The sequence below is a fragment of the Megascapheus bottae genome, chromosome 4 (assembly GCF_031878675.1).
Source record: "Megascapheus bottae isolate mThoBot1 chromosome 4, mThoBot2.hap1, whole genome shotgun sequence".
Taxonomy (NCBI): Eukaryota; Metazoa; Chordata; class Mammalia; order Rodentia; family Geomyidae; genus Megascapheus; species Megascapheus bottae.
Window position 1 is genome coordinate 32,918,033 of NC_143512.1, and position 24,558 is coordinate 32,942,590.

The following is a 24,558-nucleotide window of genomic DNA, read 5'->3' on the forward strand; positions in this document are numbered from 1 at the left end:
GATTAATGTTAGATAGTTTATAACTTGATGTAACCATAAAGAGTATAATGTAGAGTATCAGAAAAGTAAATGGTATTAAAAATTCAGTGCATCGCACTGAGGGATCAAAAGGTTAGAATATAGTTGGACAGCAAGCCCTTGTAGTTTTCTATTCATGTTTGACTGTCTTGTGCAAGCCAACCAACCAACAAACAAAACTAGATTGGCAATTTCAGGTCATTGGGTATTCATAATTACACTCTTTCCTCTGTCCCTGAACAGACTCATTTTCCAGAAATAAAATCATTGCCTGGTGAACCTAGACTGTTCATGCAAGATTTGGATACTGGAGAGAAAGATATACTACTCCAGAGAAAGTCACTTATTTTATACCTAATTTGATTTCCAAAACATGGCTGGTTTGGGGCAGGATACCTAAACAACACAGAAATTAACTCACCAGAAATAACATTTCCCAAATAGTCAGCAAAAGAGATTTCATCTTGAGCATTGCAGAAAAAACATAACAAAATTTTCATATAGGAATGTATAGCATGATGGAAAACAAGTCCTTGTGACTCATAGTTATAATACAAGCTGTTCAATCTAGGAAGGATCAAATAAACTACTAGATCAAACTAGAAAAGATTGTTGTTGCCGCTGTTCAAGATGAAGTGGTACATGCCTGTTATCCCAGCCCTGTGAGAAGCCAAACACACAGAACATGGTCTAGGCTGGCCTAGAAATAAACATAATATCTTATTTGAATTAAAAAAAGAAGGCAGGGCTCAAGAGATAGAGATACTACCTAGCAAGCGCAAGGCCTTTTCAACCTCCAGTACCACAAAAGGAAAGTATTTATAGTATGACTGATCACTTTTGTCTCGTGGAATCCTCAGCGTCATAAGAAAAAAAAGTTCAAAAGCAAATGAGACTTCTTCAGTCCCTCTACTTATTCCGGTCTCCTTGGAAAGTGATGTTTAATGGCCTTGAGGACTGATAGGGTAATGGGGAGTGCAATTGTTTGAACTAGTCTATGTTATGTTTCTGGTATTTAAAAGAAGTTCATAAGTGACAGCTTACTCATTCTGCTTTTTCACCATTGAAGAACATGATTAATATAAGTGGATCTTTGGAAAGGGGCTTTTCTTTTAAAACTATATACACAGATACTGGCTTTATTTTCCTCATTCTCTTTACTTTTGTCCAGATGGAGTTCTATACTGTTTATAAACTTCTGACATTGAAAATAAAACAAATACCAAAGTTAAGAGAACATCTATCACTTCAAAAATCCCAGAGGTGAAACATTTATCATCTTCTTTCCAAGCAATAGTCTGTTAGTAGGTGCAAAATGTACTATGTTATCTCTCATCTCTTTTGCCATCCATTGGTTATCTCATATTGTTACAATATTTCACATTGTTATCAGATATATTTTATATGTGCTTAATTGGTTATTTGAAATTGGATAGGGAAGGGGGGAGGGTGGGAGGGAAATGGGGACCATGTCATGAGAAAGGGTATCAATGTTTGTGAAGTTATGCACCTTCTATCTGGTGAATATAATGTAACCCTTTTATTAATCAAAAGGAAAAAAGTGTTATTTGCCATTAGAACCCCATTGAAACTTTACAAAATAATTTTTACTTGATGAAATAAAAATTAGCAATATGAAAGAGTGTGTCTGTTTTTCCTGTCCCTGTGCTTGTCACTATAAATTCCCCATGTTTGTATAGCCATTTGCTTAATAAGAGGATCTGAACCATGTATGGAAAAAAATTCTCCTTTCTTCTGGTACATGAAAATAAACATGTGAGCTGTTACAAATCATAAGGACTTTGTTTTCCTAAAATGATATTTTGTAACAGAAATAAAACAGGTGTCAAAAGTTATCACAATTGCACTAATTTTCATTTTACTTCTATTAGCAACTTTTCGTTATCAAATTATGCACTGTTACTTTGACCCATATTTTAGATGTCTCAATGGATCTGAAAGGCAATAATTTGAGACCTAAAATTTTAACTTGCAGTTGCTATAATTATTAGTATAAAATAAAGGTGTTCACAAGAAAGGATGAATCCAGATTATGCAATGTAGAGATGCTTTCTTATAGCAACCATGTTTATATTGCACAAATCTTTTCATCCTTAATTTTTACTAATAACATGCTGATGACCAGTTGAGTAATGTTTACCCAATTTTATTTTAACTTTGTAGTATAAAGGTTTCAGATGCTGTACATGGTATTGCAATTCCTGTAGGAAATTTTTGAGATTCAGGAAACTTGAACCATAACTAAGTTCTTGGAAACTATGTGTCAGCTATGGAGGCTGTTGGCTCCTGGGAATGGAAAAAAAGTGCCACCAAGAATTTCAACCAACATGAAGCAACTGTTCCCAAGAATGTGGCTTAAGATTTTCAAAGGCAAGTCAGAGAGTTAATGCATGCAGCTGTAGTAGTAGAAGGTGATGAGGAATAAGAATAGATGAGTCAAATAACAAATACATTTCCACAAATCAAGTTGGGGTACTTAAGACTATATTTTTACATGAAGAATACACATATTTCAAGAAAAGTAAAGAGCAATGAAGAGATTAAATTTCAGAAATGGGCAGTGGTAAATAAAGTGAAAGCTGAGCGGTTGTCCAAAAATCAAAAGAATGAGGGGTTATCAGTTACCTTGACAACAAAGAATACCTAAATTCTGTATGTTCTTTTAAGTATAGCACATATGACAATTTTAAATCACACTGAAATTCAACTACAGAATTCTTCCAGAATAAATTAGCTTCCAAAAATCAAACATTTTCAGAGAGCCTATAAAAAAAAGATAAGTGTGAATTGTAGGCCTTCTGTGGAATCGCCAAAATCTCTTAGCTCTTTATTCTTCTTTCTAAAAAGTTTCTCTTGCGAAATATATTTTCAAGAACATGCAGAAAATAAATTTAGGATGGGCCAAAAAGTATGAGGCCTGAAGCTCCTCTAGTGACAACTTAGAGAATATAAACGTTATTTGACTTCCACCTCTCTCCTGTTAGTGAACATACTTCATTGTTTTGTGAGGAAATGAGATTTGACTAATATCATTATGATTCACTTATATAAATTAAATATGCTACTTCTACAGAAAACTTTGGGTCAGCAGCAGATGTTAGTAAATTCCTGCAGAAATGCATGCCCAGAGAATGTTGTCTTTTTTTTTTAAATGGCAGAAATCTGCTAGCTATTCCTGCCTTATCTGCAACAGCTGAGCAATCTTTCAGTGCCACGCGGAGACGGAAAACTTGGCTCAGATGTAGCGTGGACAAGCTTGCCTTAATCACATTGCTCTTTTACATGTGCACAAGGACATCAACATTGACAGTACAGAGTAAAGCAGCCATTTGCTGAAAACAACTGTCAACGTTGTCAAGTTTTTGGAACCTCTTCTAATGTGATTTGTATGACAAATCTTGTGGCATTTTGTTTGTCAGCAACAGTAGTGAATTTCCATGGATCTGGGAAGGAAGGAGAACCGTTCAGAAGTGGATCAGGTTTCCTTACACAGACTGCATTAAAGGAAAACACTTATTAATTTCAAAATGACAGATTTCAAATAGAGCTGGAATCACCGAATTTCATTTCAAATGCCTCACAAATGTATCCCTAAACACACACCCACACCCACACCCACACACACACACACACAAACACACACACACACACTAGCTCACATCTTGAAAAATCTGCCATACCGCCATTGTAAAAACTATATATTTCTTCAGGCTTAAGTCTTCAACAGTAATCAATAGAGTATTTCCTAAGTGAGAATAGTAGTTATATTCTTTTGCTTAAAAATTAAGTGTCCAAGGCTACAAAGCTTATTAAAAAATCACTGTATTAAGTTATATCTAACCTAGTGCCTATCAGTGTTTTTTTTTAAAGTGTTTCTACTAAGAAGTGATGGCAGGTATCTCATGATTCATTACCTTTTCAACATTTTCCTATTCCTACTCCGATGTACATTGCATTTCCATACAGCTATTTCTCAGTGTGCTTCATTCCTCTATCCTCAGCCAAGGTATCCCTGGGTGAAGCTGAGCCACCTGCATACGCTCTCCAGTTACACACTGTGTGCACATGCCAACATGCCTTTTCTACCAGGACACCAGCCTCATCAAGAAATTTCAGGTTCTTCACATATATCTGAGTTATGGTTCTTTAAGAACAGATTTGCTTTAAAAAAAATTGAATGAGAGTTTTCTTTTTTCTCTCTATTTATTATTTTTGTGGGTCACGGAGCTTGGATTATCCCTGAGCTCTTCAGATCAAGGCTACTGCCCTACCCTTGAGCCAAGCCCCACTTCCCGTTTTCTAGAAGTTAATTGGAGATAAGAGTCTCAGGTCCTTTTGTGCCCAGGCTGGCTTTGAACCTTGATCCTCAGATCTCAGTCTCCTGATTAGCTAGGATTACAGGTATGAGCCACATTGCCCAGCTGAGTTTTCTTTTTTTAATGATTCTGTTCCTGTACATCTAGTTAGGGAACTCCTTCCACACTGAGCCATTTCCTCTGTCCACAAAAATATGCTCAACCTAACACCTAGAACCACCTTCTTAAGTACTAGATACTTGGTGCTTTTCTATTAACTTAATTGAAAAATGATAGACAAAGCAGACACTTGTACGATGATAGGCCAAATGCTATACCTTCAGCTGTATAACACATGGTTCTCTGCATTTTTTTTCTTTTGGTTTTTTGGAAAAAGCATTAGAAAGTCCAGAGTCACCATAGAAATATAATGCAAGCTACAGTAAGCCACAGAAGTAGGGTAAAAATTTAAAGGTAAAGCTGAAGTTAATTTCAATGCTATTTTTTTATTTTACACAAAAGATACATCATATAGGCATAATATAATCAATATCAAAAATTTATAATGACACATTTTATATTCCTTTTCCTTTGTGCTAGATCTTGACTCTTGTGTGATTTCTTTTAATTTACAGAGAAAATAGGGACCAAGACATGAGAAAGGATATCAATGTATGCGAAGTAATGCACCTTCTATCTGCTGAATATAACGTAACCCTTCTATTAATTACAATAAAAAAATATATGAAGAAAAATAAAAAGAAAAATACACTGAAGGAAGATATTCTCTGATGTTTAAAATTTCTGTGGTGAGTGCCTTTTAGTGCCCCAAATTTCTATACTTTTCTGTTTTTAAATTAATAAATGCTGATTAAAATCATATCTAGAAAATCTAGATCTATTCATTTTTAAAATATCTATTGTCAGAACCTGTTGCCAGTGGCTCACACCTGTAATCCTATCTACTCAGAAGTTTGAGATCTGAAAGATGGAGATTCAAGCCCAGATTAGGTAGAAAAATCCTTCTTGGCTCTATCTCTAAAATAACCAGCAATAAGTTGAACTGGAAGCATGGCTCATATAAGTAGAGTACAAGTAAAGTAAAAGCAGCAGAGTCCTGACTTCAAACCCCAGAATTGGCAAAAAAAAAAAAATGAATGAATGAATGAAAGAAATCTGCTTTATATAGAGATGAGTCATACAATAATTTTGACAATATTGTGTTTTCTTGATTACTGATTATTTCAAAATCATAGCCTCTTTTTCTTTCTCCCATCATGTTCTCTTTATCTTGTAGTTGCTTTGTTTTCTTAACCTCTTCATCAAGTGCAGCTATAACCATACCCCTTTAATTTCACTATGTTTTCTTTTTTTATATTCATCTTGCATCCACTTTAGGGAAAAAGTTGCCTGTGGCAAAAGAGTATTGAATTTTTCTTTAACAATAATCATTATTCTGTATACTATAATTATATAATTTATTTTTAAAAATTATAAATTTTACATGCAAAATATCCCATCATAAAATATCTTATCAATTAATCTGGAAGAATCTAGACGTATTAGTGGTTATACAACTCATTTAGTATCCTGGCAGAATAAGAATCTATCTAAGCTATGATCTAAAAGTTCATCAGGGTAGAGGAGTTAAATGCCTTTAAATATGATCTAAATGACCATTTCCAGTGGTAGGGCTACATGCCAGCTGCAACCCTGCTGATGAGAACATCACTACCAATTGATATAATGTCTATTGTATCTCATTGCATACTGCACACTACTGGTATTTAGCCAAAGCTAAGAAAAGTGTGTGGGGGGGTGGGGAGTTATATATAGAATACATAAGCCTCCAAGCATCCTCATTCTCAGAAAAGTGCAAGAATCAGGTACTCACTGGCAGACTAAATGGTTTCTCGGAGTTAATGTGTTTGGTGACCAGAGCCTTGTATAATTCTCTTGTCCAGAGCCAGGGCTACTCAGCTGTATAATAAACTCTGAAGTTTCTCCTTCGCAAAGGACCCAGAATTCATGGCTTTAATTTTGCCACTGATATATAAAAAGTGCATTTCATATAGTACTGAGCAAGCATTCACTCTCAGCTCCCACTCTAATGAAATTCTAATTGTTTCTAAAAGTTGAGGAAAGATAAAATGGTTAATCTCCATGATGACAAAAGGAAGCCAGGAAAATAAAGTGACACACTTGAATGAACTGTGAGGAAATAAAGTGCACAACATGCGATAATGCCATGACTCCGTGTTATTGCGCATTTCTGGGCTGAAAAGATATGGCTTGATGGGTAATTTGTCATGCTGTGCAATAGAGAACAACAGTAAAGAGACTTCAGACAGAAGAAAATTACACAAATAGTAGGGTGGAAAGGTATAATTGAAGATGGCAAAAGATTGAAAGAAAGACATTTAAAATTACTGTACTGACCTACTAAATGCACTTGGGCGTGGAATCCTGGCCTCACAAGAAGAAGCATTCAATAACTGCAGGCTGTGACACTGCTGCGGAGTAATGCCAATCTCCTGAGCCCTCAGAGAAGAAAATCACCAGGCACAGTCTGATGGAGCAGCCTCAACCTGCTTTCTTAATGAGGGGAGCCTGGGCTTTGGTGATCTTAGATAGGAGAAGTTCCTGTACAAGTTTGTTGTTTGTTTCTTTAAACTACAAATATGTTTTGCCTTCTATGTTGAGAGACCAACTAAACTCCTTAATATTAAAGTCAATATTTTTTCACCCTCTATAACTGCAAAACCAAGACACTATTTTTTGTTGTAGTGAATGAATTCAGTTCTCTTCTCACTTCAGGTTGAGTTTCTTTCAGATCATGGAGGCTGAGAGAACTGCATCACTGTGTGTGCTGCACTTTCATCCAAAGTTCTGAGAATCAGAAGACACTAGTACTAACTGAACCTCACGCAGGCTCATTAATCATGCATGGCTCTGGGCAAATCCGTCAGCTTTACAAAGCCCAGCTCTGCTTCCTTGTAGATGTCTAGACCAAATATTTTCTAATGATTTGTTAACAACCCAATGATCCTACTTGAAAAAGCAGAAGCTCCAAAAAGCTTCTCCATAAAGATTACTTCTTTTCATTTCAGGGATTGTAAAGCTGGAGATGTTCCAAATAAACAGAATGTGCAATGGTTCAAGTCATTCATCTTTTTTGTTCACTTAAAGAAATATACCTCCTAAACACTATGTAAGATGATTACAAGGGAAATATAAATTTACACACGGTATCGATTAATTCTAAAGATATTTCATTTATTCATGTACAATTACATAATCACAACCTTAAAAACATGCTTTCCTTGGTGATGATACTAAATGAAAAGTTAAGTGGTTACATTTTTGCAGATATATACATAACTTTTTCAAGGAGATAGAAATGTTTTTATTATAATCTGTATGATGCCACATGAACTACTCATAAAATACTTTTCATGGCAAAGGTCACAAGTCCATTACAGGTGAGACTTTAGCAAGTGTAATCATGCCAGGTGCCAATGGTTCATGAGATCTGAGGATCAAGGTTTGAAACCAGCCTGGGAAAGAAAGTCCATGAGATTCTTGTCTCCAGTTAACCATCTAAAGCAAGAATTGGAGCTGTAGCTCAAGTAATAGAGTGCTAGCCTTGAGCAAAAAGGCTCAGAGACTGTCCCGGGCTCTGAGTTCAAGCCTCAGAACCAAGAAGAAATAGTGTAAACAATATTTTAGTGATTATGAAAATGATTTCCATCTTAAGATCATTTTTCTGCCAGTCCTGGGGGCTCAACTCAGGGCCTGAGCACTATCCTTGGGCATTCCTCAAGGCTAGTGTTCTACCACTTGAGCCACAGCACCACTTCTGGCTTTTTCTATGTATGTGGTACCAAGGAATTGAACCCAGGTCTTCGTGCATGCTAGGCAAACACTCTACTACTAGGCTAAACTGCTGGCCCTTAAGATCATTTTTATACTGATAGAGGTGAGATAAACTAAAAGTGAAGCCTTGAAACAAAAGCTTCTCTGTCAAAAGGATTGTAAAAACTGACAGAAGTAAATAAATTTAAAGGATTGGGAATGATAGACTTAGGACATATTATGCAGGTGGGAACTCAGCTATAATTCTGAGAGGGAAAAAGCACAGAGCCAACCATGGCACTGCTCCCAAAGTACCTTCAAATTTATAAGAGACCAGGAGATATTGCTGTATGTTCTCCCTTCCTTGTATTTTTTCAGTTGTATGTTTCAGGTGATCAAGTTTTTTTCATATATTTTTTATTGAAATTAATAGAAGGGTTGCGTGATATTTGCCAGATAGATGGTGCATTAATTCCCATACATTGATACCCTTTCATATGTCTTGGTCTCCATTTCCCTCCGCCCCACTTCCACCCCTTATCTTGTTTTCCCCCCTTCCCTATCCAATTTCAAATAACCAAATACAAATATATCCAATATATCAGGTAACAAAGTGAGATACTGTAACAATATGAGATAACCAAGGGACAGCAAAAGAGATGAGAGATAACATAGTACCTTAAGAACAATAATCATTCATTATATGGCTTAGGTTTCTATATCCTAGAGATCCTTTCATTTAGCTTCCTACTATATGGCCTTTTGTATCAAAGTTTTGCTCTATTGCAAATCTCTGCTATGAGAGCCCAAGGTTTCTACCGATTATGACAAATGAGGGAAACCATTGAGCCTAAGTTCCTTTGAGTCTGGCTTGCTTCACTTAATATGATCTTTTCTAAGTCTTTCCATTTCCTAACAAATGGGGCAATGTCATTCTTTCTGACAGCACCATGGAATTCCATTGTGTACAAATACCACATCTTGTTGATCCACTCATCAACTGAGGGACATCTTGGTTGGTTCCATATCTTTGCTATGGTAAATAGTGCTGCAGTGAACATTGTTGTGCTGGTGGATTTAGTATGTCTTTGTTTCTGGATGATTGGGTAAATGCCAAGTAGTGGAATTGCTGGGTCATAGGGGAGCTCTATGTTTAGTCTTTTGAGGAACTGCCATACTTCTTTCCATAGTGGTTGAACGAGTTTGCGCTCCCACCAACAATGTAGTAGTGATCCCTCCTGGCCACATGTCCTCCAGCATCTGTTGTTATTAGTTTTCTTGATCCTGGCCATTCTAACTGGAGTGAGGTGGAATCTTAGAGTTGTTTTGATTTGCATTTCTTTTATGACCAGAGATGTTCAGCATTTCTTCATGTGTCTATAGGCCATTTTTGTTTCTTCTTCAGAGAAGACTCTCTTTAAGTCTTTGGCCCATCTTTTAATGGGTTAGTTGTTACTTTGGAGATTAGTTTTGGATTGATTCAAGTTTTTGAGCTGTTGATATATTTTAGATATGAAGCCTTTGTTGTATGGTTGGTGAAGATCTTCTCCCACGCTGTAGGCTTCCTGATTAGTTTACTAGCTATGTCCTTTGCCATACAAAAGCTCTGCAGTTTAATACAGTCCCACTTATCCAGCCTTTCTCTGATTTGTTGTGATTCTTGGTCCTTATTAAGGAAGTTTCGACCTGTGCCCAGGAGGCCTAGTGTATCTCCTATTCCTTCCTGTAGAGTTTTCAGTGTGTCAGCTTTTACCTCCAGGTCTTTGATCCATTTGGAGTTAATTCTAGTACAGGGTGACACTCCCAAGCTCCTTGAGCTGATTCAAAACTTTGGAAGGGTAGCAGGATATAAAATTAACCCTCAAAAATCAACTGCCTTCCTCTATGCCAACAGTGAAAGGAATGAGGCAACAATCAAGAAAGCAACTCCTTTTTCAATAGCCTCAAAGAAAAAAAGTACCTAGGAATTACCTTAACTAAGAATGTAAAGGACCTTTTTGATGAAAACTTTAAAACCCTAAAAAAGGAAATTAAAGCAGAACTGAGGAAATGGAAAAGCTTCCCATGCTCCTGGATTGGAAGAATCAATATCGTAAAAATGACAATCTTGCCAAGGGCTATCTACAAATTCAATGCAATACCCATCAATATCCCAATGTCATTCTTTAAAGAAATAGAAGAGGCAATCCAGAATTTCATATGGAATAATAAAAGACCCTGTATAGCAAAAACACTTCTTAGCAGAAAGAACAGCGGAGGAAGAATTTCAATACCAAACTTTAGACTCTATTACAGAGCTATAATTATCAAAACAGCTTGGTACTGGCACAAGAACAGGCCTGAAGACCAATGAAATAGAAATGAAGACCCAGATATTAAACCACAGACCTATGGCCACCTAATTTTTGACAAGGGAGCCAAAAAATAGAATGGAAGAAAGACAGCCTCTTCAACAAGTGGTGCTGGCAGAACTGGTTAAGCACCTGAAGAAAACTAAAGCTGGATCCTTCTTTGTCACCCTGTATCAGGCGATCAAGTTTTAAAACATTACTGTAAGATAAAGAGCAGCTCTCCTATGTACCTCTAACTAAAGTATCTTTTTTACAAATTTATTTCAGTATGTGATACCTGAAAGTGCATATCTGCCACATCTCCCTACTCTTGAGATCTAGGATCTAAGAGACTTATGAACAGAGTAGATGACTTCGGACTAAAGTCAAGAAATCAGTTATTGATTATTCAGTTAAGTTTTTCAAAAAGTCATAACACTCGGGGCCGGGAGTTTGGCCTAGTGGTTAAAGTGCTTGCCTAGCATGCATGAAGACCCGGGTTCGATTCCTCGGTACCACATATATAGAAAAAAGCCGGAAGTGGTGCTGAGGCTCAAGTGGCAGAGCTCTAGCCTTGAGAAAGTCCAAGGACAGTGCTCAGGCCCTGAGCTCAAGCCCAGGACTGGCAAAAAAAAAAAAAAAGTCATAACACTGGATAAAATCCTCCTAAAGTAACCTGAGTTAGAGCTTTATGTATAAAGGCATTGATCTTTTAAAGAATGTGCTGAGAGAAAACACTCAGTCCCCTTAGACATTGAGGCTACTTCATCCAACCATTGTGATAAATTTTCAAGTTTCGGTATGTTTTGGGAATTGCACAGTGTAGGGAAATATGTCATTGTGCTTGTGAACATTCTGTTCAAAAGAGTTGATCATGTCAGAAAATCTTCAAGTTGTTCTACTCCCCTGGTTTTAATGACTATAAGAAATCTAATCAGGTCCATATTCTTGCCATTACAGGATTGAAAGTTAGGCTGAAGAAGGCAGATACTTCTGTGCAATGTACCTTCTATGTCCCCTGCCACTTTCCTCCCTCCTTAATCCTTCTCATCCTCTTGGATTCAGTATTGATAGCAGCTCTGTGAGAAATCTCTATCTCAGTGCTCCATTTCATTAATCTGGAGTGGATTGTTACCTTGTTACCCATAGAACTCACAAAACTCACAAACAGCTACAACCACAGGTTCTGTAACTTCCTTTTCATCAGTCTCTTGAACTGAAAAAAATTCAATGAATGAGTTCTTTGAACCTTCTTTTAGCTTTTCTGGAAATCCTTTAAAAAAACGTTCCTTTTCACTTGGTAACCACCTTCCAATGGGAAGAATTATCTTCAGCAAGGGCAAATAATACAAGTAACACAAGTGTCAAATTACAGAGTGAAAATGATCATGAATTCTACCTCTGAATTTTCAATGCAGTGAAACAACAAATTTCATTCTGACTAGAGCCATTTGGAGTTGTGTTTTGCTACTTGCAGAAATCCCATATTGATTTAAAAAAATGGAGATTGAAAGCAGCTCTTTTTCTTTCAGTAGCCACCATCCTACTTAGCAAGGAATAATTGCTTAAGAAATGTTGAAAGGGTTGACATGGATCAAGATATATTGTATTCCTAAACTGCTTTGTTAAAAGGCAATTCCTCTGTTAACTATCTAAAGGTAATAATAAAAAGGAAGAAAAATAAATGTTTCATGAGGGCTGATAAGCCAATTCACACCAATGTAACATGAACCCAATGTTAAAATTTCCAGAAACATTTGCAAAAGCCAAAGACTTAAATCTCTAGCTTCAGGTATCAGCAAGCAGGTAGAGCGGAATTTGTGGAGAGGACACACATCATTTTGGCAGAAAAAAAATGGCAGGAAAAGATGTCTGACTTCTCACAGTTTGGAAACTTCTCAAGATTTGCAAACTCCAAACCTTCTTTTCCATGGTCAGCACTAGAGAAAAATTTCTATTTCAATATGTGATACCTGATCAAAAATATTAAATGGAATATGTGCAATAGCTGAATCTCCCTACTTTTGAGATCTAGAATCTAAGGCTTATGGAACAGAGCACATAATTTCAGACTAATGTCAATAAATCAATTATTAATCATTCAGCTACCCTTGCCAGTTTGCTTAAGGGCAACTACATATATTAACCCGTGAACCACAGCCACCAAAGATATATTCATGTCTAAGAAGTTTGGCTTGAGATTTTATTTGCAGGATAGGATTTAACAGCATCCAGTCTGTTTCCATTTGGAAGTGAGTAACTTTGCAACTAAAATAAGCTTCTATTATAAATGCCTCTATCTTCAAAAATCTACCCGCAAGTTATAAACAACCACTTGTTTGTTAGGAAGATAAGAAAAGTTAAGATTTATTGTTCTACACCCCAAACACAGATGAAAACTAAACTCTCCAAAAGAAAAGATGTCCTGTGTCTGTGCTTCATTTTCAAATATTCATAAGCGTTTCTTCTACTTTTCGTATTTTTTGTTTCGTTTTTGCAAAGCAGATATGTCAGAGCTTCCTTTTCTAATCATAAAAGCATGCACACCTCCACAGAACTGCCTGTATAAACTTAATGTCTCTCCAAGATACTTCATGTAGTCAGCACCCTGTGCATTAGAGAAAGAATGGATGTGTGCCCTATGGGTTTCTTCTAATAGCGATGAATCTTCATAATCAGACTCATTCTTTAATTTTGCTTACCATTTTTATACAGCTTCATTAATACTACATCATCAGACAAAGACAAGGATGAACACAAGACATGAGATCTTAAGTTTAAAACAATGAAAAGTAGAAGCAAACAATATAGTCATCCAAGGAGAAAGTGCTGAGCTGGTGGGAAAAAAAAGCTTCCATTTTATTAAATAATACTGTTTCTGCAAGGATGTCTAAAGTACTCTGCAAGGCTAATTAGAACAGATCAATGTACACTTACCTCTCCCAAAGGCTGAAAGGTGTGTAGTGACTCCATGTCATTAAAAATTTACTTGGCCATGGACATCAGATGTCCATGAGAGAATGATCCTGGTGGGGCACTCTAACTTTCCATTTTCCTCATGTCATCATCAATGCATCAAAACTGCCACAGACACCATTACTATCTTCCAGGCACATGGCAGCTGACATGCTATATATGTTTTGAGAGGGTGGTGTCAATTAACTATATTATCTTTAAAGCCATACTTACAATTACTACCACTTCACAATTTATCATTAACACATTTGGCAGATTTTTTTGCAAAGTAACATTTATTTAAAGGTTAATCAAAATTCTTGGAACAGCATTTATTATAATGTAATTTTTGATAATTGACTAAATCAGTGGCTCTTCAGAAAAACACCCTTGTTTCAGTCCTGCTCAGTATACACCACAGTGTCATTTGGGGAAAAGAAATACATATTAGAAATGTTCATTTCAGACCTCGTCATGAAAGATCATATATTAATGTAATCAGGTGGTACATTTACATGCTCATTAGTAATCCATCATTAGTCCAAATGCTCACTATTAGGAATAAATGTACAACGAGTTATTCAGAATATCCAGAAATAGTATTTCATATTTAAACATTCAGAATAAGCTGACTAAAATAAGTGCACACCTTGAATTTGAACTTTCAAGGCACATCACTAAAGTCAATCAGTTATGTCAGGACATTTTTCCATAATAATCTCAATTATAAAAATTGTACCTCTCCCTAATATAGGAGGTGAGAGTAGTTCTAGTATTTGAATCTCTCTACTTCACTATAACTGCAAAAATCCCAATGAAGTATGTGTTTAAATGTCATGCTTTAACACACACCATGCCACTAACTGAACAACAGTTATGCTTTATGCTGCTTAATCTTGTGTCAAGATTCATTTTTGCATGTTAAGGTAATTTAACTGTAATTAATCAATCAAGGAAATAAATAAAATATAGTAAATGCCCAACAGCATAACTGCCTTTAAAACAAACCAATACTTATTCTAAAAGTACTAACATCATCATAACAAGAAAATATAATAAAATGGGACTTCTCTGAACTTCTTCCCATCAGTCACTTGATCTAAACTTACCAATGTCTCACAAGGGCCTTTCCATAATCTGATTTTCTAGGAAAATGAGCAACTTGAGGGTCAGACATGGTTTGTAATCCTTTGTGTGCAAGCAATGTCCTCATAAATTTCAATTTTTTGATGTCAATGTATAGTTTACAAAATTAACAAGAGAGAAGGAAGGAGGGAGAGATTGGTGAGAATGTTGAAACGCCTAACATTGATCAAGATCTATGATTCTGACAAACTACTTTGTCAAATGGCAATTCCTTTGTATACCTACTTAAAGATGATAATAACAAAAGGGGAAAAAAGAAATTAACTGACTCAAAGATCCATAAAGTAGTTTCATTCATCAGAGTTCAGGATGTACAATGGTTGTCATACTTTTTCTTCTGACAAAGAAAATATGTGTTATATGTGTGGCATTGCATTCATTAATTATTTTGTTTTCTCACAAAACCATTTAGGAATCAGCAAGGTTAAGTTCTTAGGTGTGTTTGTATATGTTCCTTCAGATGAAAACAATGCTACTTTTTAAAATGTGTAAGTTACTTTCCTTAAGGGCAGAAATTTTGCCTGGTTTTCTCATTTATTTGTTAATATTACCTTTAGGTAATTGTACAAAAGAGTTACTGTTTAACAGAACACTTTATGAATACAATATGTATCTTCATATAGCTCTTCATCTCTGATAGCAGTTTGATGGCCATAGTTTTGTACTGAGACTAGTAAGTCTTGATCACAATCAGTAAAAATTCAGTGTGCCAACTGAATTAACCCACATTACACCAGCAATTAAAAGTATACCAAAAGAGTCAAAAACATGCCTTTGCCTCACAGAACTTAACCTAGAAAAGAAAACCTGCACATAACCATCCAACAAGCATTACTGACTACTCAACTCCCTGCAAGGCACTAAAGAGGAAGGCAGACAAATCTCAGCTCTCAACAAGGGGCTAACAAAGAAATTAATGAGTGGCAGTATATCAAGCAGAAAGTTGTGACTATCACTGAAAAATTGCAAACTAGTTCCCACTGGAACCTCAGGAGGAAATGTCACTGAAAAGATAGAAGACTCAGGGAAGCAGGTATCATCAAAACAGCTGGAGAATTTCAGAGACAACACCAATCTGCCCATTCACTAGTGATGTGGGAATTGAAACCAAGAAACAAACAAAAAAAAGTTTTCCAAATAAGGTACTTGTTTTCTTGAAAATAGCTTACTCTTTTTGTTTTTTCATCAAATTTGTTTTGGTGACATTAAATAATGATAATGAATAAGTGACCACACAATATATTGAAAAGTGAAGAATTTTCTTACATGATTCCTGATGGTAATTGTAGCTGAGCAGACTTGGAACTGAAAGTGGTCCAAGAACAAACATTAGATTAAAGAAATTACCTTTCTCATCTTCTGCCATCACTGTTAGCAATTCTTCACAGTAGAGAGCAGCAAATGAGAACATGAAATGTGACTGGTGTTCCTTGAATGATACTGTATAGACTTGACTTTGAAGAGTCATAACATTGAATGCAAAATGTTTGAAGGGGTTTTATATTGATTAGGTATTGATTCAATGATTTTTGGTGTATCAATTCAAGTACAAGTGTTACTAATTTTTCAACTATTTTACATTTTAATAAAACTATTAGATTTTAAACCATGTTTATGGCTCACATTGCATTTTTCTAGGTCAGTGCTAGTCTAAGGGCCCTGTGAGGACACGGAGGTTAACATTCTGCAACAAGTGCTGGTATTTTATTAAGATTCTCTGACACAGACTTTCACATAAAGAGCCATCCAATTCATGTTGTCTTAAAGTTAAGTAAACTGAGAGCTCCTGACAAACTGCCACCTCCTGCTCATTTCCTTTATTTCTTTGTGACTGGCAAGAAGTATATGCCCAAAATTTTACTCAATGCTAGATTTGGGGGAAGGGTCTTGATATTCTAGTTCAGTTTTACTATTTCATTTTTCATTATGTGTCTTTGTTTGACTCCTCATTAAAGTGGCCTGGCTTTAACATATTCAAAATGTAATGCTTTTCTGGAATTAGACAGAGCTAAATAGAAAGTGAACTTTCAGATCTTGAGAAGGATCATTTTTCTGAGCACCTTTGTACGAGGCCTGATGAATATCAAATAATATACATCTGACATCACAATACAGAGCTGCCATTTTCCATGAGTTAAATGTGCACAAAATCAAAATGGCAAGAGATCTTCTGAAGTCATCCAATCAGGCAGAGAAGTATGAGTAACTATCACCAAATCCTAGCAATTCACCAGATGTGGCTTTACCAGATCCAATCCTATATTTTAAAACACTATAACATGGAATGAGGACATAGCTGGGAATCCAAAGACTCAAGGAAACCTAGCACACGCCTTCCCCTGAATGTAGAGAAGGGGGCAATTCTATATGTATGGAGTCACACAGGCTCCTGGTCTTAGCTTGCTCATGTTCTCCCAGATCCAGTGACTGACACAAACTCCATTTGAAGAAAAACAATAATGTGAGGTCCAGTCATGGTAGCTGGAACACTTTGTGTAACCAATGAGGAAGAGAAAGTGAAAGACTCTAAACATGCTTCCTGTTTCCACTGGGTGTAGTCCAGAACTAATGGGAAGGGTTGCAGGTGGTAGATTCAGCTCAGTTTTTCCCAGGTAGACACCAGGACAAAAAGGGCTTTTGCCTACGTCTTTATAAACTGAAGTGATCATAGTGAAGGCTATATAATTCCTATTCAAAATTAGTATTTTCAGCATATTTAGAAAAGTTAAAAATACAAAATTTCTAGGCTAAAAAAGATAATTTGATTCCTTTGTATTCTTATTCCTCTAAAAAATTGTTCATAATATTATTTGACAATCAACTAGATCCATAATAAGAAAAGCATAGAATACGTGATTTCACATTTCAAGACTGGTTTTCATCCTTACAAGAAAAATAAGAATTTAAAAACAGTTACTAATTTTCAAAAATTAGTAACTTTAATTTTCTTAGACACAGGGACAGAGAATGGAGAGGACACAAAAATGACCATAGCCATATAAATTTCATAACTACACATAATGCAAGAAAGAGTCAAAGTCATTTATAATGTTATTATACTCTGGATTGATTTCTTAGAATTGTTTTCAAAGATACAATATACAAACAACCAATTTACACAGCCCTGACATTTATCCAATAGATCACAGACAAGGCCACATTAAAGTTTTCTTCATATTCATTGTAGCATTGTTTACTGTAGCCAAGATATAAAATCAACCCAGATGCCCCTAGGTGGACAAATGGATCAAGGACATGTGGTATATATACATAATAGAATTTTATGACTCCATCAGAATTAATATTATAGCATTCATAAGTAAATGGAAAAACTTGAAAAATTATATTAAGTGAAGTAAGCCTGACGCTAGGAAACATAGGTTGCATAATTTCCGTTATTTTAGTCTTTAAGTCTACAAATAAGCACACTGGATGGTAGAAGACAAAAAGTTAAATTTGGACATTATGTACAGGACTCTAAAGTCACACAGTAAGACCCAATGAGGAGATTCTTAAGAGAGGATCCCAAAGCTCAATAGCTATGTGCATATAATCATAAAAAAATGATGTTTACTGTAGTGAACACCAAGAAATGCAAGAGGTTAGTTTGCTATTTTTTTTCTTTATTGCTGTTTTTGTTTTCTGTACCTTTTGTCTTTGTCCGTTTTTGTTTTTGTTTTTTGGCCAGTCCTGGGCTTGAGCTCAGGGCCTGAGCCATGACCTTGCACTTTCTCAAGGCTAGAGCTCTACCACTTGAGCCTCAGCACTAGTTCTGGCTTTTTTCTATGCATGTGGTACTGAGGAATCGAACCCGGGTCGTCGTGCATGCTAGGCAAGCACTCTACCACTAGGCCAAACTCCCGGCCCCTGTACCTTTTGTCTTATATGTAAATTTATCTGTTTGGGGGAGGGCACAAATATGGTGGAACACTGAGTGACCAAATGAAGTAATGATACACACTAGACACTATGTTGAAAATGAATTATATAACTGGGGGACAGGAGAGGCTCGGAGGGAAAAACTGGGAAGAAACAAGAGGTGACACTGTTCTAAGACAATTGTACTTATTGGCTGGGAGTTTGGCCTAGTGGCAGAGTGCTTGCCTAGCATGCACAAAGACCTGGGTTCGATTCCTCAGGTACCAACACATAGAAAAAAGCCAGAAATGATGCTGAGACTCAAGTGGTAGAGCTCTGGCCTTGAGAATTTCCAAAGACAGTGCTCAGGCCCTGAGATCAAGCCCAGAACTGTCAAATACAATATGTACTTATTACCTGACTTATGCAACGGTAACCCCTCCAAACATCACCATATGACAATAATAAAAAAAAATTAAATTAAAAAATATAAAAAAGAGTACATGGCCCTGAGTTCTAGCCCCAGCATAAGAATAAAAGCAAACAAAACAGTTGTAATTCACAAAAGTCAAATTTAAAGTAGAAAGTAGTGAACACAATTTAAAAAAAAAAAGAACAATCTGGGACCGGGAGTTTGGCCTAGTGGTTAAAGTGCCTGCCTAGCATGCACGAAGACCCGGGTTTGATTCCTTGGTACCACATACATAGAAAAAAGCCGGAAGTGGTGGTGAGGCTCAAGTGGTAGAGCTCTAGCCTTGAGAAAGTCCAAGGACAGTGCTCAAGCCCTGAGCTCAAGCCCAGGACTGGCAAAAAAAAAAAAAAAAAAAAAAGAACAATCTGGGCTGGGAATTTGGCCTAGTGGTAGAGTGCTTGCCTAGCATGCACGAAGACCCAGGTTCAATTCCTCAGTACCACATACATAGAAAAAAAGCCAGAAGTGGTGCTGTGGCTCAAGGGGTAGAGCTCTAGCCTTGAGAAAGTCCAAGGACAGTGCTCAGGCCCTGGGCTCAAGCTCTGGAATGGCCAAAAAAAAAAAAAACAGTCTAATGATTAGCCAATAATAATCTGTAAAAATTGTAGTTACAATGTTGCATTGGTTTGCCTTTTGTCCTTTATATCACCTTTTGCTGTTCTCCTTCCCTTCCTTAATTTAGATAAAGGTATAAACAATACACAGGTTACCAAAATCAAATACAGTGACAACAGGGAATGAAACATGGGGGGAGGGGGACAAAAGAAAAAAGAAGTAACTTCACATAGTACACTAAAAACAACAACCACAAAGAAAAACTTCTCAGAAGTCAGTATGTTGGGAATGAAAGTTATTTACAACTTGGGGGAGAGAGATTAAGGGGTAGGGAAAATTTGTTTGGCAAGGAATGTACTCAACTACCTTCCATATGTAACTGTAACTCCCTGTACATCTCCTTGACAGTAAAATTATATTAAAAGAAATTCAAGTACCAAAGTTTTAAAAATGGTTCCCGGTACCATCAGTTAAAATAAGTAAATAGAGTCAGAAGACAAAGTTAAATGGAGAATTCCACAAAGTAGATTTACATTGTTTAGCACAAAGTAAAAGCTACACACTAAAGTTGCCTATGATCACATATTGCAATCCTCTTTCAGAGAGACTCAGAGCAGTTTAAAACCCTCAAGAATTTCTTCTAGAATATTCCAGTAGCACAGTAGAAGGATATGGAATCCTTCTCAGCCCAATAGAATCCCTCAGAAATTTTCCCTGACATTAAGAGGAGAAAAGATGAGAGAGAGAGAGAGAGAGTGAGAGAGAGAGAGAGATAGAGACAGAGACAGAGACAGAAAGAGAGACAGAGAGAGAAAGAGAGAGACAGAGAGAGAGAGAAAATACTTGTAACTACATGTTATAATCTCACGTATTTATGGCTTTATGAAATTTAGAAACAATCTAATAAAAATTTTAAGACTCCAAAGTTGTCAAAATTTGACAAGAGCATAAATCCATGGTGAGTAGTTTTTTCCAGTGCCTTCTAATATCAACAAAAGTAAAATACAGACTTCTCCCAGCATTCTGAAATAATATACTTTCTACTAAGTTTCTACAAAAAATACTTTATAACTTGAAGAAACTACAATTACTTGACAATCTGTCAACAAATTTAAACAAGATGCAGTAAGAAGTGACAATACAATATATCACATTGAACCTATGCGTTCATTTTCACAAATTCCAGTTCCAATCCTTCTTCTTATTTTTTATTTTTATTGTCATTATTATATTATTATTTTATTTTTATTATTGTCACTATTATGATTATTATTTTATTTCTGAAACTTGAATTTAGGGTCTGAGTATTGTCCCTTAGATTTTTTCACTCAATGCTGATACTCCATTTCTTGAACCAAAGTTCTACTTCCAGCTTTTTTTGGTTGTTAATGAAAATAAGAGTCCTGAAGATTTTCCTACCTGGGGTGGTCTCCTGATTAGCTAGGATGACAGGTCTGAGCTGCTGGCATCGGGCTACAAAGGCTATTTCTCAAGAAGTCAGAGAAAAAGGTTAGCTAATCCATGTTGGTAACAGTGCAATCGGAAGGGCCACTCACTGAAGAAAGGCAAAGTCTTTGAGTTAAGGCCAGAGCTGAAATTGTGGCAGATTAAAATGATTAAAGCTTGCAGGAGAGAGTCCCTGATATCTGCAAAGTCCCTTTGGGAATTTTGCAGTGCATTCACTGTTCTAGACATGCATGCATCCATGCATACATACATGCATATATGTGTGTGTATGTGAATGTATGCTTAGATCTATATCTATCTCTCTATAAAGGTATAGAGATGGATATAGATACATAAAGAAACTACCAAGCTAGAGAAAGAAACTTTTGAAAGGACTACAGAATGAGGAGTTCCTGGCATGACCACGCTGCTGGTAATATACTTTTTCCTCATCTGTCAGAATGGACATTTTTCAGAACTTTTATTGTTATTAGATAAAATCTCAATGGTGGGAAATAATTTTGCCTTAATTATATGCTTCTCTAGTCTTAACATTTTAATTTTTACCAACTGAAGACCTAAAGAGCAAAACAAATATAACTGCATATACAACTGGTCACATAATTACATTAAAGGAACAATCCTAGGTGATAGTTTCAAAATTCCCTTTATGAGGAAAAAGTTTGTACACAGGCATACACAAAAGATACACAAGTCTACTCATGTTCATTGTCTTAGTAATCAGAGATAAGGACCAATGTAAAGCATATAAGTATGCTAATATCGTTAAGAACTGGAGTTGTCAGTTTGGAGGAAATAATGTACAGAAATAAGGTTTGTGTGATTAAACTAAAACCTGTTAGCCTGAGTATGCCTTAAGGATGTATTGTTTCTGATGCATTTGGTCTTCCAAAATAATGGACATATATTCTAGCTTTATTTTCTCTGAAGGCATCTAGATTAAGAAGCATGCCCATATCAAAAGTTCAAGTAAGTTCAGAAATGTGATTATAAACAATATTTCAAGACCAAAGATCAAAACTTGTTTAAAATATTGCCTGTTTACAGATTTAGAAGGGAATTATTCAAGATAGTCCTGGTAGACTTTTTCATATTAATTAAGCTTTAAACTGTGAGATTCTTTCAAAAACACATAAAATCTAATTGATTAAATTAAGTAACAAAACAGAGAAAAGTTGAACATCCATGAACTTAAGAATTGCAGTGGAAGGTGAGGGAAATGGGGACCAAGACATGAGAAAGGGTATCAATGTACGTGAATTAATGTACTTTCTATCTGGCAAATATAATGTAACCTTTCTATTAATTACAATAAAAATATATGAAAAAAAGAATTGCAGTGGATTGAAATGCATCAATATTTGAAATGACATTTTTAAAGGCCTCCCACTTGCTAGGCACATGTACTACTCCTTGATCAGGTCTCTTGGTTATTTTTGAGATAGGACCTCAACCTATCTTCTGAAGTTAGGTTGCATTGTATTTGTCTTTATTTATATGCTTCCCATATAGCATGCCACCATGCCCAGCTGTGGCTGTTGCTATGAGATCTCTACAATTCTTTCGCCCAGGTTATTGGAGCCTTGATCTTCCCCACATTTAGCTGGCAAGACAGGATGATTTTCTGTGCCCTAGTTGAGATAGACTCTTGCAAACTTTCTGTTTATATGACTTCAAACAATGATCCTACAAATCCGCACTTACCAAGTAGCTAGATTGCAAGTATAACCTCTAGTCCTTAGCTGACTTTTTTTGTGTGTTTTTGTTATTGTTGGGATAATGTATAGAGGGGGTTATAGTTACATTTGTCAGGTAGTGGGTGCATAACTTCTCACCCATTAATACCCCTTCTCATGTTTTTGTCCCCATTTCCCTCCCCCAATCCCTCCCAATCATCTTGTTTTCCTCACTTCCCTTCAAATAAACATATATACAATATACCAGGTGACAAAGTCAGATACAGTAACAATATGAGATTAACCATTAAGGCAACAAAAGAGAAGAAAAATATCATAGTACACTAAGAACAACCATCACACAAGATAAACCTCTTGTTTCCATATCCTAAAAAAAAAATTACTGGTTACATTTGAGAATCCTAAGAAGCCATACATTAATAAATGAAGCAAATTAGGCATTTCTCTTGACTTTCTTTTGTAAATTGGAACTCAAAGTGAAAAAGTTAGTTTATCTCGATAAAAGTATATCTGCTAATAAATAAAGCAGAAATTGAATTATTATATTACTTTTTTTGCAATTTCTATGCAGTGTGTGGATGTAAACAATGACTATCACTATCTCTTGCCGGGGCTTACCGGCAGCAAATTGGAGTTCCTGAAATAGGGGGCAGGGACTGGAAAAAATAGAAAAGAGACAAACACATCGGGTCCGGGAGGTCTGCAGCCCAGGCAAAAACTGCCGTGCCATTTATTCTCAACTCAAAGCTTATATCCCTTCTTGAGACCAGGGCACTGCCAGGTGTTACATCCAGATGGTTAATCAGGGAACTGTTGGGGGTTACATTCATATGGTAAATCTCAGATCAATTGAACAGGAGAAGGCCAAAAAACAATAAGACAATCAAGCAATTATCTGATGCAAATCAAAGTACAGTTTGATTCCACTCTGGCTCCCAACAATCTCTAACATTCCCAAATGATATGAACCCAATACCTGTCTTTCCTAAGTGACTTCAGTCACGATTTAGGAGTCTCCATTGCCAATTAAGAAGTAAGACAGAGGATTTAGTATTACCATAGCACAGATATGGAACCAACCCAGATGTCCCTCAGTTGATGAGTGGATCAACAAGATGTGGTATTTATACACAATGGAATTCCATGCTGGGGTAAGAAAGAACGACATCGCCCATTTGTAAGGAAATGGAAAGATTTAGAAAAAATCATATTAAGTGAAGTAAGCCAGACTCAAAGGAACAAAGACTCAATGGTTTCCCTCATTTGCCATAATCAGTAGAAACCGTGGACACTTCTAGCAGAGATTTGCAATAGAGCAAAACCTAGCTACATAAGGCCATACAGTATGACGCTAAATGAAAGGACCTCTAGGATCTAGAAACAAAAGCCATATAATGAGTGATTGTTGTCCTTAATGTACTATGTTATCTCTCAACTCTTTTGCTTTCCCTTGGTTATCTCATATTGTTACAGTATTTCACTTTGTTATCTGATATATTGGATATATGCGTATTTGCTTATTTGAAACTGGATAGGAAAGGGGGGAAAGCAAGATGAGGGTGGGAGTGGGGGAGGGGGGAATGGGGACCAAGACATGAGAAAGGGTATCTGTTGGGGCCTGACCTCCATCTCTGAGGCCTGATTCTGGCTCAGCTGCAATTGAAGGGCTTTGTCCAGGCATTTGGTCTTTTGCATACCTCTCTTAAGGCATCTCTGTGTACGTGACTCGATTGAACCCCTCGCAGTTTCGCGGGTCTCGCAGCAGCGAAAGTCTTGCGAGCTTTCCTGCACCTGTCCTGCCCAGTACCTGAAAGCCCCACCCAGACCCTTAGTGGTAGCACAGAGGCCCTCTTCCTATTGGCTAGCTTCCCAGTGCCCACCTTCTCCTA